The 22093-nt window shown below is 38.9% G+C and overlaps 1 non-coding gene across 1 annotated transcript; it reads left to right on the forward strand.

The window, feature by feature from the left end:
- Window positions 1-21558: 21558 nt before the first annotated feature.
- Window positions 21559-21767, forward strand: LOC130042103 (small nucleolar RNA U3). Its single transcript, XR_008795084.1, has one exon. It is a non-coding gene; the product is annotated as a small nucleolar RNA U3 (small nucleolar RNA).
- The last annotated feature ends 326 nt before the right edge of the window (window positions 21768-22093 follow it).

Genomic DNA, 22093 nt, shown 5'->3' on the forward strand with positions numbered 1-22093 from the left:
CGGGAGGACCATGACCGTGACCATGACCAAAAGGAAACAAAGACACCACAAGAAAAGAAAACTACAGGCCTATATCCCTGATAAACACGGATGTGAAGATTCTCAACAAAATACTAGCAAATAAAATTCAACTACTCATCAAAAAGATCATACACCATGACCAAGTGAAATTCATCCCAGGGATGCAAGGATGGTTTACCACTCAGAAATCAATGAACATAATCCATCATATCAACAAAAGATAAAAATCATATCATCGTATCAATAGGTGTAGAGAGAGCATTTGACAAGATCCAGCACCCGTTTATGATGAAAACCCTAGCCAAAATGGGGATAGAGGGGACTTTTCTCAATATAGTTAAAGCCGTCTAACAGAAGCCTACAGCACGCATCATCCTCAATTGGGAAAACTGAGAGCCTTCCCCCTAAGATCAGGGAAGAGACAGGCATGCCCACTCTCTCCACTGCTGTTTAATATAGTACTGGAAGTACTTGCAACAGCGATTAGGCAAGAAAAACGTATTAAGGGCATCCAGGTAGGGAAAGAAGAACTCAAGAAATCACTATTCGCAGATGATATGATACTACTTAGAGAACCCTAAAACCTCTACCAAGAAACTGCTAGAAACAATAGACTTGTATAGTAAAGTTGCAGGCTATAAAATAAATACCCAAAAGTCCATGGCTTTCCTATAAGCAAATAGTGAAAGAAAAGAAAGTGACATGAAGAAAACAATCCCATTCACAATTGTGTGCCAGAAAATCAAGTACCTGGGAATCAGCTTAACTAAGGAAGTAAAGGACCTGTACAAAGAAAACTACAAAACTGTACTTCAAGACATAGAAGAAGACACCGGGAAATGAAAAAATATCCCTGGTTCATGGATCAGGAGAATTAACATTGTAAAAATGGCAATACTTCCCAAAGCACTGTACAAATTCAATGTGATCCCTATTATGATACCCATGACATTCTTCAAAGAAATGGAGCAAACACTCCTAAAATTTATATGGAACAATTAGCCTCCATGAATAGCTAAAGCAATTTTTGGGAAAAAGAAAATGAGAGGAATCAACCTCCCTAACTTCAAGCTCTACTACAAAGCAGTAATAATTAAAACAGCATGGTACTAAAACAAAGGCAGAGCTGCAGACCAATGGAACAGGGTCGAATATACTGACATCTCCCCCCAAGCATCTGGTTATCTAATCTTACATAAGGGGGAAAAAATGGGTAGTGGAGAAAGGAAAGCCTCTTTAACAAATTTTGCAGGCAATACTGGGTGGCTACAAGTAAAAAAGTGGGCTCAGATCTGTCCCTAACACCAAATACAAAGGTAAGATCAATATTGATTAAAGACCTCAACATCAGACCGGAATCCATAAGGTACATTGAAGACAAAGTTGGAAAAACCCTCCATGACATTGAAGCTAATGGTATCTTCAAAGATGTCATGCCACTGGCCAAGCAAGTGAAAACAGAGATAGACAAATGGGACTATCTAAAACTAAAAAGCTTCTGCACGTCAAAAGAAACAGTGACCAAAATACAAAGACAGTCTACAAAATGGGAAAGGATATTCTCCAAATACACATCTGACAAGGTGTTGATATCAAGGATATAGAAAATACTGGTTGAACTCCACAAGAAGAAAACAACCAACCCCATCAACAAATGGGGCGACGAAATGAACAGAAACTTTCTCAAAGAAGAAATCCGAATGGTTAAAAGGCACATGAGAAAATGCTTTACATCATTAATCATCAGGGAGATGCAGATCAAAACAACAATGAGATATCATTTCACACCTCAGAGACTGGCCCACATCCAAAAGAACAAAAGCAACCGGTGTTGGTGCGGATGTGCCAAGAAAGGGACTCTCCTTCACTCCTGGTGGTAATGCCAACTGGTTCAGCCCTTTTGAGAAACAGTATGGACGATCCTCAAAAAATTAGAAATTGAGCTCCCATTTTACCCAGCAATACAACTCCTGGGAATATATCCCAGAGAGGCAAGAAAGTATAGTTCAATTGACATCTACTCTTGTTTGTTCTTTGCAGCACACTTTACAATAGCTAGAATCTGGAAAAAACCTGAGTGCCATAGAACAGATGACTGGTTAAAGAAACTTTGGTACATCTACACAATGGAGTACTATGCAGCTGTTAGAAAAGATGAAGTCATAAAATTCATATACAAATGGTACCATATGGAAAGTATCATGCTAAGTAATATGAGTCAGAAAAAAAGGGACAGACATAGAAAGATTGCATTCATCTGGGGAACATAAAATAACAAAATAGGAGACTACACCCAAGAATAGCCGAGATAAGTACCAGGAGGATTACTCCTTGGCTTTGAGGAGAGCCACACACGCTAGAGGAAAAGGCAGCTCAGATAGAGAAGGGAGCTACAAATAAGGGGTTTTGGGAGGTTCCTCTCAGGATGGGAAATTCGTGATGAGAGTAGACTGTAGACTGAACAAGTTTGCCACTCAATATCTCTTTTGCAAACCACAGAACTTAGAATGAGAGAGATAGCAAAAAGGAATGCCCTGCCACTGAGGTTGGGTGGGATGAGGGATGGGAGTGTGGGAGGGATACTAGAACTGGTGGTGGTGGAAAATGGGCACTGGTGGAGGGATGGGTATCTTATCATTGTATAACTGAAACCCAAGCACAAAAATTTGTAAGTCTACAACTGTACCTCATGGTATTTCACTAATAAAAATTTAAGAAAAAAAAGACAATCTGGTATCCAGCTACTAGACAACTAAACACACAATACCTATGAATACATAGAGATACATATACACACACACACACACACACATATATATAAAGAATGTGTTAGCTTGAAAAAATGTTAAAAATCAGTATGCATTCATTATTTAACCTCACAACTCTAAAAATTTATGTCTGGCATTGTCATAATCTACTCTAAATGAGCACAGTGTCTACATAATTTTGATCTACTTCATTGATATGATTATTCTACTCTTCAAGGTAATCCAGAAGCATTAAACTATGACATATATTCACAAAACATGACTGGGAGTAGAGTAGGCAAAGTGAGTTATATATGAATGTCCCTGGGAACATACTTTAAGTGGCTACAAAATTTTCTCATTAATGTAAATAAATAATATTTAATAATTATTGATCAATATTATGTTTTAATTTAAGATTACAATATGAAAAAAAAGAGCAGGAAAAATATACACTTTTCCGTTTTGGCAAAGATGCCATAAAATGTGACATGATGCTCATTGACACTAATAGTAAAACAGAACCAACCAAAGTTACTACAGATAAGGATATATGGTATAAAAATTTGAGTTCATACAGATTTGGGATTTTAAGCAATGACAATTTGAAAGATTATAATCAAAGGTTTATAAAAAATCAAAGGATTATAATCGTCATCAAATTAGGCTTAAGCACTAAAGTAGGGTAGAAGTTCGTTACAAATTATACTGGCACCTTTGATTTTTGTTTTGGATTCAAGGAATTTAGAAGTTGCCACTCATCCTAACAATTTTTTAAAAAAGTTCAGCAAAAGGAATAAAAAAAAGTCAGCTCTTCTTATATTTCAGAAACAAATAAGATCCCAAGGAAAATGAAAGTCTCTAAAAATAAAATGAACAAGGTGATAAAGAGTAATTAACCAAACATGAGAGCTCCAAGAGTTGGGTCGGGAGAAAGTACAGTGGGTAGAGTGCTTGCCTTGCACTTAGTCTACCTGCATTCAATTCCTGAAACTCTGTATGATCTCTCCAGATCTAACAGGAGTAATCCCTGAATGCAGAGTCAGCAGTAAACCTGGAGCATCTCTGGGTGTGGCCATAAACAAACAAGAAAAAAAAATCTCTTATAGAACCAGTAGCAGCTTAAGAAAATTGAAGTATAACTTTAAAATTGCTAAAGCTTATAAGGACATCTGCCTTTGAGCACTTGTGTTTGTTCCAGAATATGGCTGTGGTGAGGTGATTATAAATAACACTGCAATGAACAAAAGTGTATAAAGTTTTTACATAAAAGAGTTTTACTAAGCAGTAAGCACAATAGCTCAGATTTGGAATCAACCTACATGACCAACAACAACAGATCAGTAGATCCTGAAGATGTGATATATATGTATATATATATATATATATATAAAAAAGTAAAGGCCCTCCCGTTGATCGTCGATTTGCTCGAGCGGGCCCAGTAACGTCTCCATTGGAGACTTTGTTGTTACTGTGTCTGGCATATCGAATACTCTCGGTAGCTTGCCGGGCTCTCCGAGAGGGGCGGAGGAATCGAACTCAGGTCGGCCATGTTGGCTGCGTGCAAGGCAGACGCCCTACACGCTGTGCTATCGCTCCATATATACATACATATATATGCATAAATATACTATATATAATGGAATATTAAACAGATGTAAGGAATGATAAAATCAGGCAATTTTCTGCAATATGGATGAAAATGTAAGATATGTTAAATAAAGACAAAAGAATGCCAAACAGTATGATATGATTTATATGTAGTATTTAGAGTAACAGAATGAGAAAACTCAATTGTTTAAAGAGGGAATGCCTAGATCACCTTGCTCCCAGAATATAGGGAAGAGGAGGAAAGAAATGAATGAAGGGGAAGGGGAAAAGAGATAGATGAGAAGCAGTGGGGGAAGAGGTTAAGGGAATTCAGGTACATCGGTGGTGTTAAAAAATGACATTAAATATCCAAACCACAGAGTCAACAACACTGAAATCATGATACCCAGACTTTAATAACCAAATTTAAAAGGTGCTTTTCAAGAAGGCAGACGGAGGCTGGGGAGGTTGGGGATGGGGACCTGTAGGAGAAGGAATCTGGGCACATGGGTGGCAGAATTGGTGATAAATGCTGTATGTCAAAAACCCAAAAACCAAAAAATGCTGTATGTGAATAACTTTGTAACTTACAGTGATTTAATAAAATAAAATTTAGGAAAAATATATTTTATTTTCTTAGAAGTGACACTTGTGTGTCTAGAAGTGGAGCTTCTGGATCATATGGTTCAATCTATTTCTATTAATGTGAGTGATGTCCATACTGTTTCTCATAGAAACTGGGCCTATTTCCTTTCCTACAATAAACATACAAGCATTGAAAAGAAACCTTTTGAAATAAGTCAGAGCACTCTGTTTTATATAACAAAACCTGTCCTGAAAGAGAAACTAGGCTTTCCCGCCCTGCTGAGGCCACGAGTTGCCCCCCACGAGTGGCTCTATGGCATGGTCTTGGCCCCAGAGGCACGTGGACCTAATTCAGAACTCAGCAGCTTGCGGCAGAAATGTGAATGGACTATGCATCGTGCGTGTCTGTCCCTTCTGTTTCCCTTTCCCTCCCCCCATCCCCCTGCAGCATGGTGGCCGCCGCCTCAGACCTTATTGGACAGCCAGGTATGAGCCGGCAGTGACAGGGCAACTGCAGCCTTATGGAATGAGGGGAAGAACCAGCATGTCCTTCACCCCCCTCAAGAGCCGCTCTCTAGCACAGCCATGGATCCAGAGGCACACAAACCTATCTCGTAATTATCCGGCTTTTGACAGAAATCCCTCCAGACTTAATTAGTAAAATATCAGAAATCCAAAATAATATGGTCTGCATAACCAGAAATGTAAAACAAATTATTTCCCAATGCCTTTTTTAGCAGTTCTGATTGTTGGGAGGAAATTCTAAATAATAGTGGTGCATCTTTTGTTGAAATAATGAATGTAATCTAAGTAGAGTTAAGTAGAAATCATCTGGATCACAGGCATCGGGAGCGGTGGGAAGGGGGGTATGTTGGGGTTCTTGGTGGTGAAAAGTGTGCACTGGTGAAGGGATGGGAGCTTGATCATTGTATGACCGAGACTTAAACCTGAAAGCTTTGTAACTTTTCTCATGTTGATTCAATAAATAAATTTTTTTAAAAAAAGAGAGAGAGAAAATAGACAATCAAATTATAACCTATCAGGATCAGCACCTTCAGCACTGTCCTCCCATTGTTCATCTATTTGCTCCAGCGGGCCCAGTAACATCTCCATTGTGAGACTTGTTACTGTGTTTGGCATATTGAATACATCACAGGTAACTTGCCAGGCTTTGCATGCAGAGGAATTCAATCTTGCTTTGCCGAGCCGGCTGTGTGCAAGGCAAATGCCCTACCACTGTGCTATCGCTTCAGCCTCCCCACCCCCCAACCATCAAGATAATTTCAGAAAATCACTTGATAGAAGGAAAATACCCAGCTACAGCTCATACTATCTTTCTATGTTTGAGAAAGAAAACCTGTAACTCCAGACTATTTTAACTTGCTATTAACTGATCTAACTATTCCATTCAAAGGGAAGAAACAATCTGAAATGAATTTTAAAAGTCAACAACCCCAGAGACAAAAGTGCATGAAAAAGTCTAAGACCTAATAAAGAACCAAATCATAGAACCATGGGCTTCTTCCCCACATCTCACCATCTCCATAATTATCAAAACCGTTATCAGTTCTTTTTACAGGCCACATATTGTCAGACCATCAAGAAGGGAATATAAAGGGCAGAAATAGCAATTTTAAAAGACAGTATAAAGAATAAAATCAGATATGTTAGAGAAGCTGGAAATACACACACACACACACACACACACACACACACACATATGGATTAGAGATGGTACAGTGGGTATTGCCTTGCACACAGCTGATCCTGGTTCAAACTCTGAAAATATACATAGCCCCCAGTTCTGGCAGAAATGACCCCTGAGTACGAAGTCAGAAATAAGCCTTGAGCACAGCAGGATGTGGTTCAAAAAATAAATGGGGGGTGGGAATTAATAAAACTATAATATGCTAAGGATTCTAAAAAAATACAAAGCATGCAAGAACAGACACTATAAACACAGAGATAAGAAAGTTAAAAAAGAATTAAAGAACATGTTATGAATAAAAAAGAATTGTAACAAAGAATGCCCTGAATGGCCCTATCAGTAGGTCATGACTCAGGAAAGACTCTCTGAGCTTGAGTATTCATCAATAGAATAGAATCCTCCACAAAGAAGACTGAGAAGGAAAAAGAAAAGAAAGGAAACAGTGTCCACAATTGTGGAAATGCTATTAAAAAAAAGTATAAAAATTGTCTTAGGATTTGGGTTCTTTAGTGTGTTTTATTATTTTTTTAAGGAGTACAATGGTTTGCTTAGTAAAAGCAAAATACAAACACTATTTCAACTTGATAAACTAATATCAGCTAAGTAAATGCCTGGCCTCCACTTGGAAATTAACATGTTCTGTAAATTATTGGAATTTTGGAGTTTTTCAGGGATAAAAATTTCTACAGAATTAAGGAATCAACTTATAGAAATAATAAATTTACTGTCTAATGAAAAAAATTGTCTTAGGAAAGTGGAAAAGAATGCCTTAGGAGCAAAGATAATGAGCAAAGATAACAGTTGCATTTCACTTAATCCTCAAAATTCATGAAAACAAAATGAAAATATTTTAGTTTTGAGTGGAGAAAAGCTAGATTTCTGTTTTCTGTGTGATTAAAAACTGAAACAGAAAAATTTCAGTAACTCAAAGACACAAGCTATAATATAGATAAATTAATATTAAAATTTAGGCATGAACATAAATGTCAATGTTTTGTAAAAATATATATTAAAATCTGATAACTAAATATTTGAAAAGAGACTTATGTACCTTAATGATGATATAATGACTGTATACCAACCACATCTAAAGCATGAATATTACCATAACCATGTTATATAATCTATAATAATAATATATAATTACACAAATATTTAGAAATTTATTAGTGAGCAAAAATTCTCTATCACTCCTTCTTACACACACACACACACATGCCACAAGCCTTTGGCAAAAGTTACTTTCATGGCATTATCCTTGATGGCAAAATCCTCCTCAGATGTGTGTGTGTGTGTGTGTGTGTGTGTGTGAATGTTTGTGTATGTGCATGCGTGTCCGCGTGTGCATGAGTGTGCCTTCTCTGGTAACCACCTTATATATGTGTGTGTCACTTAGTTTTTCTGAATCTATCCCATGTGTGCAAAATGGGATATTAATAAAACATGCTATTATTAAATTCCCTTTTACTATTGCTTTAACCAAGTCACCTTATGCTTGTTTGATCAGTGTTCCAGTCACTGAAGAACCCAGTGACTATGGGAAAACTAGGCGATGGGATAGTTTCTTTACACTCCTACACTTCTTTTTCTCTTTTAACTCTGAAATAGATCTTTAACTTTCATCAGTGTAGTAATAATTTTTTTCTCTTGTTATTAATTTGAAAGAAAAATGAACAAACCTGCTTATCTTTTCAATTACCATTTTTATTCTGACGCTTCAAAATTTGCAAGAATGCTCACAGTTATAAAAACAGTAAAATTCCTCATCTCAGCAATATCACTTATAAGTGTAGGATAACACTGTTCTGTCCTTCCTTCATGTCCTCAGGAATAGTTGATGGCTGATAGTTTACTGATAGTTTATTGGACTGAGGAAAAGAGAAAAACACCTTAAGGAGATATTTTGCCTGGGGCAGTCAGGAAGGGCTTTAGAATACCTTTTAGGTGGGCCCTCAGGAAGGGCTGTCTTATGTTGATTTGGCTACCTGACTGGGTGGAGTGTCAGCCCAGACTAGAAGAGAGCAGGAGAAAGAGAGAGCTGGCTGCAAGATGGACCGCAGAGAGACTAGCAAGGAGAACATGTGCTTGAGAGAACCTAGGCCCTCCATAACATAAATTTCTTCTCTGGGATAAATTTCCTTGTAATAAACTGCTACAAAATCAACCGGCCTTGCCCTTGTCTCTTCCCTTGTCTGCCCTTGGCCAACAGCCATCCCGATCCAGGCCACACACAGCGATTCTAGGGCACTGAACGCAGACGATGAGATAGAGCCTTCCAGAGAGCCCGCAAACACACAACCTTCTGCGCGTTTAGTTTTTTACATACAAGCACATTAGAAATATATAGATTCATGAACTTCACCGTGACATATGTAACATGAATATCTGGAGGTGAGTCAGGACACTGTATTTAAAAGTTCACCATTTAATTCTACTGTGGATGAGAAGCATGAGAATATAGAGTGGAAATGCATTAGGCTCAATAATTAAGTATACTTCTAGTCTAGTTTGGCCTGTCCCAAAGACCTTGAGGAGGCACCTGGGGTTGGGACAAATGGTTCCATCACCCCCTCTATGGCAGTTATCAAATTACACCTAGACTTCATTTGATCTATGAAGCATGCAAACTTTTCCCCATAACTTGAAGTTTCTGGGAGCCATAGCCTCAGGCTTCCTGTGTTCATCTTCTAAAGTCCCAGTAGGGGGACTTCTGAAGAAGACTGATATTGTAGGAAAATAGTGTTTTAAAGAAATTTGAGAGGGGCTGGAGTGATAGTACAGTGGGTAGGGCCTTTGCCTTGGATGCGGCCAACCCGGGTTCAATTCCCAGCATCCCATATGGTCCCCTGAGCACCGCCAGGAGTAATTCCTGAGTGCATAAGCTAGACTTGTGCATGACCAGGTGTGACCCAAAAAAAGCAAAAAAAAAAAAGAAAAAGAAATTTGAGAGATGGGCTGGAGATGTAGCTCAGTCAAGAAGACTGTTCTGGTCCAGATCACGACACTGAGTATTCTTCCCACCTTGTAGCATGCAGTCAGCACCACAAGGTTCCTTTCTAGGTAAGTATCCATATAGTGGAATATACTATTTTAGAAAGTGGCATCAACTACTTTCTAACATAGAGTGTCTTTTCATCAACAAAAGCATTATTTTCTAAATCATTTTTGATAATAGATGTTCTCTTAACCATGCTGTCACTGTATAACAAATACCAGTCAAAGACTGACGTGGCTATCTTCTTTTGCTGTATTAATAATTCAAGAGCATTTATTCATGGTACACTAAAATCTCTGAGTGCAGGTATTCATTCTTATGTTTCTGGTTTGGCAATATGTTGGGTTAAACTACTTTTTACTAGTGTGAAGAAACTGAGTATACAAAACAGTGGAATAATGAATAACGTATATAATGTTTCTATAGAATCCATTGAATATTAAATATAGAAATAAAAATATGACAACAAAGTCAAAACATATTAGATGTTAAAACAAATTGACTAGTCATTGTTTGGCAAGAACAAATAATTTAATTAGCAAGGCAGGGAACATCTTTTCCTTCTAATAAAAGATAACTTAAATACCAACAACTTGAACCAAATGTCAGTTACCAGAATATCTGGATATGTCACACTTCGTGAACATATTCTATCAAGTTGTTGCAAGGTATTAAGAGTATTATTATCTCTTTAGTTAGTATCTTCTTTATTTTGGACTTATAAACATGTCCTGAAGTATCTGTCATTTGGGATGTTTCTCAGTTGACTTGACATCTTGACATATGGGTGTGAATTAACTATTCCAAATTCCATAAACTGTCATTAAGCAGATAACAGAATGGATTTATATATTTGATTTTTGGAGTAACACTTTCTCGTCACTTTTCTAGAGATCTGCTGTAGTAAATTCTAGATGACTTTTCCAGGTCCCTCAAATCTTTACATTTTCCCCATAAATTCCAGCTTTCTGCTGCCCTCTCCTGGTTTATATGTCATATAAACATTTAATCCTAGTTTTGAAAGTATACTCTCTTTTAGTTTAGAAGGAATTAAGCCAATTATTTTAAAAAATGTAATTTCTAGAAAAATCTGTGGATTTATGAATAAAATATGCTATAAAGTCTCTTACTCAGATATGATTCTGTTCAACTGTTTCAGACATCATGAATCATCACTTAACAGACAGTATTTAACAGATCCATAAGAGCTATAAAAACTCTATAGAAACCCTGAATTAGGCAAATATGATTGATATTGGCTATAACCTTTTGAGTAGAAAAATGGGCTTTTTACAATATACTATTTAAAAAGAGATGCTCTATAATTTTTTAAAAAAATTGTTTTCTTTAAATGACCAAGCAAAATTATTATTTTTAAATTTTATGTGCTTGCTATTCTAAATTAGAGTCAAATTAAAAATATATATAAACACGTAGGTGCAAAGTAGATAATACAATGGCTTCTAACTTTTATATATTAGCTATCAAGGTATTCTAAAAGTTATTTCATCTAATTCTTAATCAGTTTGAATTTCATATATTCTTATGGCTATATAATATTCCATGGTGAATATATACTAATTCTTTTTACACCATTTATCTCTCATAGTGTATAGGAATCATACTATATATTATAATCTAATTGAATCTAATTGGTACTGTGTGGGTTTCAGGATTTTTAAAAGCATCTTGTGCAAGTTTCATTTGTACTAAAATCCTCTGTTTCACTTTAAATTCTGGTCAAAATACTGGTTACTGTTTGTCAGCTTTCAAGAGTCTTTGATACCCTCAATACCTTATTTTCATTTACTATCATAATTTTCTGGGAAATGTTGAAAAGAAATACATTACTCAATATACAGTAAAACTAACTTAAAAATAGTTATGATTTTTATACAGATGGTTGGCTATTAAGAGGGAAAGGTGACTAACGCAGTCATTCTTTTATTCTTTTATCTTTAGTCATTAAAGCCTGGTGTTTTCTAAAATTCTACCAATTAATAATGAGTCATTGACTTCGTTTCCTCAAAAGCACTCGGTCAAGTTAAAATATAAATTCACACTATAAATGTTTGATCTACTTTTGTAATTAATTGCATATTTTATCTTGCTTTCTTAATCCTGATTGTGGCATTAAAATATATTTCTATGTTTGCCCAAATTTTTATGAAATATTTTAGTTATACTATAAAAATATTAGATATAAACACATTTTTGTCCTCTGAAAGGAAATAGAATTCTAAAAATTATAATGCTGGAAAATTTTGGATGATTTATGAATAGCATTTAAAATAACTTTAGATCACTAATGAAAAATGATGATTTCTGAGTTTGAGCTTAAACAAATGAATTAATCTTAAATATGTACCGATCACTTGATCACTTGATCACTTGACATCCTGTTACTCATCAATTTGCTCGAGCGGGAACCAGTAACGTCTCCATTTGTCCCTGTCACATGCTAGTGTATGCTAGTGTAGGCGTATCTTAATGCAGGAAGAACAGTGTAATTGAAGAGATGTGCTAGGAGCCTGAGGTTCTTTGTCCTCTTAGCTATTTCTTCAACACTCTTGAAGGCGTTCCAAGCCATTCCTTCTTCCTGCTCAACTCAGGTGCCAGATCATTCATCATGTTGACTTCTCAACCTAGGTACACATTACTATGGCATTCAGAGATGTCCGGCCCGTTGAGAGCGAATGGAACGTCAGGAACAAGACTACTTCTCATAAACATTGTCTTCGTGAGATTTAGCTGTAGTCCGACCTTTCCACACTCATGGTCAAAGTTGGCCAGCATTTGTGTCACTTGGCTAATGTTTGGTGTTATTAGAACGATGTCATCAGCAAAGCAGAGGTGGTATAGTTGCAGACCATCTATCTTCAATCCCATTCCGTCCCATTGCAGTCGTCGCATGACATTCTTGAGGGTGGCACTGCTGAACCCCTCTCTTGACATGGATGATCACTTCTTTGTAGAATGGTGAGATCCTGGTAGTGAATCTGTAAAACAGCTCACGAAGGATCCTGATGTATTGAGTTTGAACGCCCTGTTTGGCTAGGGCTTCGGTGACTGCTTCCGTCTCAACAGAATCAAAGGCCCTCTTTAAATCAATGAACCTTAGGCAGAGCATCATCTTGATCGCCCAAGAAACCTCAATGAGCTTGGTTATTTTGTGGATATGGTCGATCGTGATTGTGATGGGTCTCATTCTCCTAAAGAGCCTTGAATATAATCTCAGGGCTAGGATGAAGGAGACATTACTGGGGCCTGCTCGAGGCAATCGATGATTAACAGGATGATTTGTGATTGTGATTTGTGGTCAATCGTGCAGAATCCTTTGCAGAACCTGGCTTGCTGGCATGGTTGTCCTTCATCTAGTGTTCTGCCAATGACTTGAGTGTATTAAATATGTATTAAATAAATTAATATAAAATTGGCTTCAAATGTTTCCTGTCTTTTAAATTCAAAGACATAAAACTATAGAAAATATTGTATGTCAATAAATGTGTAGTTTGTGAACTAAACAACTGTGTACACTTAGGAGCTTCAGTTCAGTGGATAATTTAAAACCATGATGTAAGCAACAGGGGAGAAAATGCTCATTTTATGTAAAATTCTGAAGGATTGAAGGAATGATAAAAGGTGTCAATAATTCAAATAGTTGAATCTCAAATAGCTTTAAATAATTTAGATAGACTACAAATGAGAAAAAAATCTATGCATGTTTGAAGGTCTGTACTTACTTTTTCAATGCACACTAAAAATATTTAAATAAAAGTGGTATATTTAAGTAGCATTTGGTCTGCCTTTTAAATAAGGTAAAATAAAAATTTTGTCTATAGCAAAGTCCCATATTCAATCCTTTCAGATAAAAGCATACAAAAATGTAAGAGATGAAAGCACTAGATCCTTAACAATTGGTACAACCTCTCTCTAAGAAAGGGAAAAAAAAAACCACTTTTGTGGGGAAAGTTTGCCAAAAGTACTCTTGAGATTATTGGGAAAATGAGTTTGCTACTCACAGAGTCAGGGAGTCTATAATGAGAAAAGGGAAGTAGATTAAGACTGAATAAAGGGGTACTAGAAGGTCAGTTCCAAGAAACTCTTGTAATAAAAAAAATAATAAATTGGTGCAAGAAATTTTTCACAGAGACCATGCTAGCAACTGCCTGTTTCCCACAATCCAGCTGAGAACAAGATGGGAATTGGGGAGGGTAACGTGGCATATTGATATAGACAGCTTTTCAGAAGTGACAGAAAGACCTTAAGATCCTTGAAACAAACCAAGTTTAAGTAGATTTTTATATTGAAACGGATTACCACTTGCAATTGGATTATTCATGAATTAATTTAAAACTTTTATTGATGGGGACTGATAAGATAGTATAGCAGGTAAGACATTTTGTATGGTCTCCCAATCCTTACCAGGACCGATGTGAGAAGTGATCCCTGAATGCAGAGGCAGGAGCAAGCTCTGAGCTCTGCCAAAAAAACCCAAAAATCAGATTTAGTAACATTAATGTGTTTTCTTATACAGAACCATCACTTGATATAGGCACTGACAAACTGTTTCTCCACTTAATACAAAAGAGATGTATTTCTAAAAAGGGCTTTCTCGATTAATTGAAAGGCTTGTGAAAGATTGATTAAACTTTGACCTTGTTGTTTTATGAATATAACACCACCAATGCTCTAGCTTAAACTATTGGAACAATACTAAGTAAGGAACTTGAAAGGGAGCATAAAAACATGTGACTAGTAAAAACACTGAGATAACTAACTGTCTGCTATTTTGTTTTTGTTAAAAAAAATGGCATCATTTTTATCCTGTATACATTAATTTCAGAACAGAAGAAACAAATACACAACATCCAAACCTGGAATTAAATTTGGAGGAGGATGACTAATCACATTACACTTAAGTAAAGTAAAGGCCCTCCCGTTGATCGTCGATTTGCTCGAGCGGGCCCAGTAACGTCTCCATTGGAGACTTTGTTGTTACTGTGTCTGGCATATCGAATACTCTCGGTAGCTTGCCAGGCTCTCCGAGAGGAGCGGAGGAATCGAACTCGGGTCGGCCATGTTGGCCACTTGTAAGGCGAACGCCCTACCCGCTGTGCTATCATTACACTTATTTTCAGAAAACTCTTCTCTTTTCAAGTATACTCTATCTTTGTCCTCTCTTTCATATCTAACACTACCATATTCATTCATGCATTACTCACCAGTTTTGCTCAATTACAGTGTAGTAAGACCATATAGACTGTAAGATCTAAAATATTTACAATGTGTGTGTTGTTAATGATAATGGTTTATCATCACTGTCACTGTCACTGTCCTCCCGTTGTTCATCAATTTGCTCGAGTGGGCCCAGTAACGTGTCCATTGGAGACTTTGTTGTTACTGTGTTTGGCATATCGAATACATCAAGGGTAGCTTGCCAGGCTCTGCTGTGCGGGTGAGATACTCTCGGTAGCTTGCCAGGCTCTCTGAGAGAGGCGGAGGAATCGAACTCGGGTCGGCCATGTTGGCTGCGTGCAAGGCAAATGCCCTACTGCTGTGCTATTTATCATAGGAAAAATAAATTGATTCCAGACCTGAGTATTGGATTAAGGTCATTTTCTTACACTTTTTTCTAATTATTTTGAGATTACATTGTTTCCCAGTCTACAATTTGTACCTATGAACAGGATGTTTTCAAATTCATATTTCCAGTCTAGACAACAGCTCATATAAAGTCTCTACATATAGCTGCATGTGAAAAATATTAGAGTAAAAATTCTTTGTTTTCTTACTTTAAAAAAAATTGGGGGCATCATGTTTTATAGACTGTTATTAGTAGGATTTCATACATTTTCTATTTTGTCGGTGTCTTTTCATTCTAGTCAACATTTTCTTTGCAATGCAGAATCTTCTTGTTTGATATAGTTTCACTTAGCCCGTGATTTGGTATCACTAAAAATACCTCTGGCTTCAATGTCATGAAATGTCTTTTCTATTTAGAAAATCCCACAAAGACTCCACAAGAAAAGCTCCTAGAAACTGTGTGCCTGTACAGTAAAGTGAGAGGTTACAAAATCAATGCACAGAAATCCATAACTTTCCTATAAGAACTGTAGGATAACACTGTTCTGTCCTTCCTGCATAACCTCAGGAATAGTTGATAGTTTATTGGACTGAGGAAAAGAGAAAACACCTTAAGAGTTCTTTGCCTTTGGGCAGTCAGGAAGGGCTATCATATATTGATTTGAATACCTGACTGAGTGGAGTGTCAGCCCAGACTAGAAGGGAGCTGGAGAATGAGAGAGCAGGGCTGAAAGACGGACCACTGGGAGACTGGCAAGGAGAACTTGTGCTTGAGAGAACCTAGGCCCTCCATAACATAAATTACTTCTATGGGATAAACTTCCTTGTAATAAACTGCTACAAAGATCAACCGGCATGGCCCTCATCTCTTCCTCCTTCTGCCCTTGGACAACAGCCATCCCAATTCAGGCCACACACAGTGGCTCTAGGGCACAGAACACAGGCGGTGAGATAGAGCCTTCCAGAGAGCTCGTGAACACACAACCTTCTGCGTGTATAGTTTTTTACAAAGAACCTAATGCAATATATGAGAGAGAAATTTGAAAAAATCAATACCATTCATAATTGTGCCTTAGAAAAATCAAGTACAAAGGAATAAAGGAATCAGCTTAACAAGAGGTGAATGATCTATACAAAGAAAGCTGCAAAATGCTACTACAAAAAAAAATAAATAAAAAAGACACAAGAAAATGATACATATCTCTTTCCATGGACTGAGAACATTAATATTACTGAAATGACAATCATGTCAAAAACATTATACATATTCAATCAGTCCCTATAAAATGACCTATGACAGTTTTTAAAGACATAAATCAAATGCTGTCGAACTTTATATGTAATACTATAACCAATAGTTATAGTATTGAGAATAGTATTGAGAATAGCCAAAAGTATTCTTAGGAAAAGATGGGAGTATTCTTCCAAATTGTAATTTACACTATAAAGCTTAATCACTTAATCACTTAACTTCCCGTTAGTCGTCGATTTGCTCGAGCGGGCGCCAGTAATGTCTCCATTTGTCCCTGTCGCGTGCTAGTGTAGCCCAATGGCATCTGTTCGCTCTGGGAACATGAAGACCCTCAAACCGATCGTTCATGATCTTGATGAAGAAGTCTGATCATCTGGTAGGTGGGCGGCCACACGGTCTCTTGACATCCCGTGGAATCCAGTTGGTAACAGATCTAGTCCAGCGGTCATCTTTAAATCTCATTACTTGACCAGCCCATCTGATTTTTGACACCTTGGCAAATGAGACAGCGTCCCTGATTCTTGATCGTCGATGGATGTCAGAACTCCGGATTCGTTCTCTCATTTGAGTGAAACGTGATATTCCAAGCATAGCTCTTTCTATTCTTCTTTGGGAGACCTGAATAGCGTTCTCATCTTGTTTGCGTAGGGCCCAGGTCTCTGAGGCATATGTTAATGCAGGAAGAACAGTGGAATCAAAGCATGTGCCCGGAGCCGGAGGTTCTTCATCCTCTTAGCTATTTCTTCGACGTTCTTGAAGGCGTTCCAAGCCGCTCTCTTCCTCCTGCGCAGCTCGGGTGCCAGGTCATTTGTCACGTTGACCTCTCGACCTAGGTACACATAGCTGTTTCATTCGGAGATGCCCGTTCCGTTGAGAGCGAATGGGGCATCAGGAACGAGACTGTTTCTCATAAACATTGTCTTCGTAAGATTCAGCTGTAGTCCTACCTTTCCACACTCACGGTCAAAGCCGGCCAGCATTTGTGCCACATGGCTGATGTTTGGTGTTATTAAAACAATGTCATCAGCAAAGCGGAGGTGGTATAGTTGCCAACCATCTATCTTCACTCCCATTCCTTCCTATTCCAGTCATCGCATGATGTTCTCGAGGGTGGCACTGAAGAGTTTCGGTGAAATGGTATCACCCTGCCGAACCCCTCTCTTGACATCAATGATTACTTGGTAGAATGGTGAGATCCTGGTAGTGAATCCGCAATACAGCTCACGGAGGATATTGATGTATTGGGCTTGAATGCCCTGATTGACTAGGGCTTCAATGACTGCTTCCATCTCAACAGAATCAAAGGCCTTCTTTAAATCAATGAACGTTAAACAGAGCGGCATCTTGAACTCCCGAGAAACCTCAATGTGCTTGGTTATCGTGTGGATATGGTCGATGGTGCTGAATCCTTTGCAGAACCCGGCTTGCTCGCATGGTTGTCTTTCATCTAGTGTTCTGCCAATCCTATTTAGGATGACTCGAGTGAACAACTTGTAGATGATAGACAATAGGCAGATCGGGCGATAGTTGCCAATGTCATGGATGTCTCCCTTCTTGAACAGTAGTACGGTCCTGCTGGTTTTCCATTGTGATGGAACCTTGCATTCAGACAGGTAGCGAGTGAAGAGCCGAGCCAGTGTATTGATGAGTACTGACAGCAGGTTCTTCAGGTGTTCAGGTCTGACCTTGTCTGGGCCGGGTGCTGTTTGCTTCTTTACCAACAAAATGGCGTGTCAGATTTCGGAAGGGAGAACGTTGGGAACGACATATCCATCCTGGGGAATTTGGTAAGTCGGCAAGTGGACATGGCTATCGAAGAGATTTGAGTAGAAGTCATGGATAATCTCCAATGCCATTCTGGAGGATGTGATGGATCCATCAGGACGTCGGAGGGCAGTTATCTTGGTCTTGTAGTTGGCGAAGGACAGACGAGCGTTACGAATACTTTGCCCAGCTTCTGCCGCATCTACCAGCACTTCTCCTCTTCTCTCTTTGAGGTCTTCCTTGATCGCATCTCTGCACTGCTTTGCGAGCTTGGACATTAGCTTGCGGTTGCCTGAGGCATGCGCCAAACCACGCTGGCGAATAAGCTCAATAGTTTTCGAAGACAGACTTTTTTTTCTGGCTATCTCTCTCTTTGCGTTCCTCGCACATTCATGGAGGTGCTGTACCAGTCGATCGTATTCCTCATCAATATTGTCAACAATGGCATCTTCTCATGTTGCCGCAATAGTGCCAAAGAGCTCACTACCTCCACTACCCAGCCGCCACCACACTCCAGGATGCTTCCTGGACCCGCGTGGCAGCAACACTAAATACCCATTTTCCGGAATTATCGTACCATATTTGATAGGGTTCAAATATGGTAACACCTACAAGGGTGATTAGAGGTCACCCCAAAAGCCTCTATCCCTCTCGGAAAGACTGGCAAGCTACCGAGAGTATTCCACTCGCACGGCAGAGCCTGGCAAGCTATCCATTGTGTACTCAATATGCCAAAACCAGTAACTACAACTGGTCTCATTCACCTGACCCTGAAGGCTTCACAGACATGGCAGCACTGAGAAGGATGAGAAAGGAGAGGCCGGTAAAATTTCAAGGCCGAACTAGGCTGCCACAACTAAGGAAGACAAAAATGATCGTCTGTACTTTCAATGCACGTATGCTAGCATCAGATGCATCCATCGAGGACCTGATGGTACAAGCGCGAATGATCAAGTACGACATCATTGGTCTGACTGAGACAAGAAGGCACGAATCTCACCATGCCGTTTTCGACACTGGAGAAGAATTGTTCCTCGGAACATGCGATAAAAGAGGTGTCGGAGGCGTCGGTGTCCTTGTCAACACAAACTTGGCTATGAGCATTGATTCATTCGAATGCCTAAGAACCCGAATCGGATGTTTACATTTGAATAGATGTGGCTCACTGCCTGCAGTTTCTATCTTTGTTGTCTACGTACCAACATCTCATTATGATGAAAGAGAAATTGAGAAGTTCTACATGGAGCTAGAGAAGTTCTATAAAGAAGACCACACCTTCTACAAGATCATTGTGGGTGATTTTAATGCCAACATAGGACCGAGAAGATCAGCTGAAGAACTTCACATCAGGACCCATGGCCTAGAATGGAACGAACAGGGTGAGAGACTGTCTGAGTTCATCATGTCGACTAAGACTGTCCATGGTAACTCACAGTTTTAGAAGGCAGAATCTAAACGTTGGACATGGGAGTCTCCCGGTGGACAATTCCACAATGAAATAGACCACATCATATTCAATCGACGGTTTTGCCTGACCGATGTCGCTGTTGTCCCACAATTCCGAGCGGGATCGGACCACCGTCTCCTTCATGCAAAATTCTACTTCACACAGCGGGGAGAAAGGTCTGCAAAGTTTAAAAAGAGAACTCCCAGAACGACCACTATAAAGCTATAGTAATTAAAATAGTGTGTTATTGATAATAAGATAGACTTGGATCAATGGAGAGATAGAGATAGACTCTAAGGTATATGCACAGTTAGTCTTCAAAGGAAAAGTTTTAAAAAAGGAACACAACCACTTTCAGGTAATATATCACTTAATCCCCGTTATTCATCGATTTATTCGAGCGGGTGCCACTAACGTCTCCATTCATCCTGGTTGCGTGCTAGCGTAGCCCAATGGTATCTGTTCGTTCTAGGAACATGCAGAGCCTCAAACCGATCATTTAGGGTCTTGACGAAGAAGTCTGCCCGTCTTATAGGTGGGCGTCCACGTGATCTTTTGATGTCCCGTGGAATCCAATCAGTAATGGCTCTAGTCCAGCGGTTGTCTGTAAACTTCATTACGTGTCCAGCCCATCTGATTTTTGATGTCTTGGCAAATGAGACAGCGTCCCTGATTTTTGAGCGTTGACGAAGATCAGAACTCCGGATTCTATCTCTCATTTGAGTGAATCGTGATATTCCAAGCATAGTTCTTTCGATTCCTCTTTGAGAGACCCGAATAGCGTTCTCATCCTGTTTTCGTAGGGTCCAGGTCTCTGAGGCATATGTTAATGCAGGAAGAATAGTGGAATCAAAGAGATGTGCTCGTAGCTGGAGGTTCTTTGTCCTTTTAGTTATTTCTTCAATGCTCTTGAAGGCATTCCAAGTCGCTCTCTTCCTCCTGTGCAACTCAGGTGCCAGGTCATTCATCATGTTGATTTCTCGACCTAGGTATATATAACTGTTGCATTCGGAGATGGTGGTTCCGTTGAGAGCGAATGGAGCGTCAGGAACAAGGCTGTTTCTCATAAACATTGTCTTCGTAAGATTCAGCTGTAGTCCGACCTTTCCACATTCACGGTCAAAGTCGTTCAGCATTTGTGCCACTTGGCTGATGTTTGGTGTTATTAGAACGATGTCATCAGCAAAGCGGAGGTGGTGTAGTTGCCGACCATCTATCTTCACTCCCATGTTTTCCCATTCCAGCCGTCGCATGATGTTCTCGAGGGTGGCACTGAAGAGTTTTGGTGAAATGGTATCACCCTTTATATATATATATATATATATATATATATATATATATATCACGGTAGCAATCATGGTCCTCCCCTTGTTCATCAATTTGCTCGAGCGGGCCCAGTAGCATCTCCATCGTTAGACTTGTTGTTACTGTGTTTGGCATATCGGATACATCATGGGTAGCTTGCCAGGCTCTGCCGTGCGGGCGAGATACTCTCGGTAGCTTGCTGGGCTCTCTGAGAGGGGCAGAGGAATTGAACTCAGGTAGACCATGTTGGCTGCTTGTAAGGCAAATGCCCTACCTTTGTGCTATATATATATATATATATATATATGTGTGTATATATATATATACATATATATATATATATAACTTAGCACAGCGGTAGGGCGTTCGCCTTACAAGCGGCCAACATGGCCGACCTGAGTTCGATTCTTCCGCCCCTTTCGGAGAGCCCGGCAAGCTACGGAGAGTATTCAATATGCCAGACACAGTAACAACAAAGTCTCCAATGGAGACGTTACTGGGCCCGCTCGAGCAAATCGACGATCAACGGGAGGGCCTTTACCTTTACCTTTTTTATTTATATATATAGTTCATTATATACATATATATATTTCATTACTAAAGAAGTTTCTTTGACTGCATAGAGCATCTGAAACTACCAGGATAAGCCAAAGCATCCTCCCCTGAGTGGGAAGCCAGTTCTGGGTCTTGCTTTTCTAACTGTCTTTTACCACTGAGAATCCTTCTCGTTCTATGGAAAAGTGAGGAAAGGATGCATTCTGAGTGGTTCCAGTAATTTTTTTTAAGAGTAAAAAGTATGAAGCAGAACACGGAAAATCTCTTAACAAATGGTTCTGGGAAAACTTGTCAGTCACTGTCAAAAACTGAACTTTGTAATGCCTTGCACAAAAATCAACTCAAAATGAACTAAAGATCTCGATATCTCTTGCTGAAGAGATAATATAGCGGGTAAAGCTCTTGTCAGGCATACAACCAAACTGGAATCATTTTTGGTGGGCTCCGGGGACTATATGAGGTGCAGGCACCTCATATGGTCCCCCAAGTCCATCAGAAATGATTCCAAGCACAGAGACAGGAGTAAACCCTGAGCATA

The sequence above is a fragment of the Sorex fumeus genome, unplaced genomic scaffold (assembly GCF_029834395.1).
Source record: "Sorex fumeus unplaced genomic scaffold, SorFum_2.1 ptg000098l, whole genome shotgun sequence".
Classification (NCBI taxonomy): Eukaryota; Metazoa; Chordata; class Mammalia; order Eulipotyphla; family Soricidae; genus Sorex; species Sorex fumeus.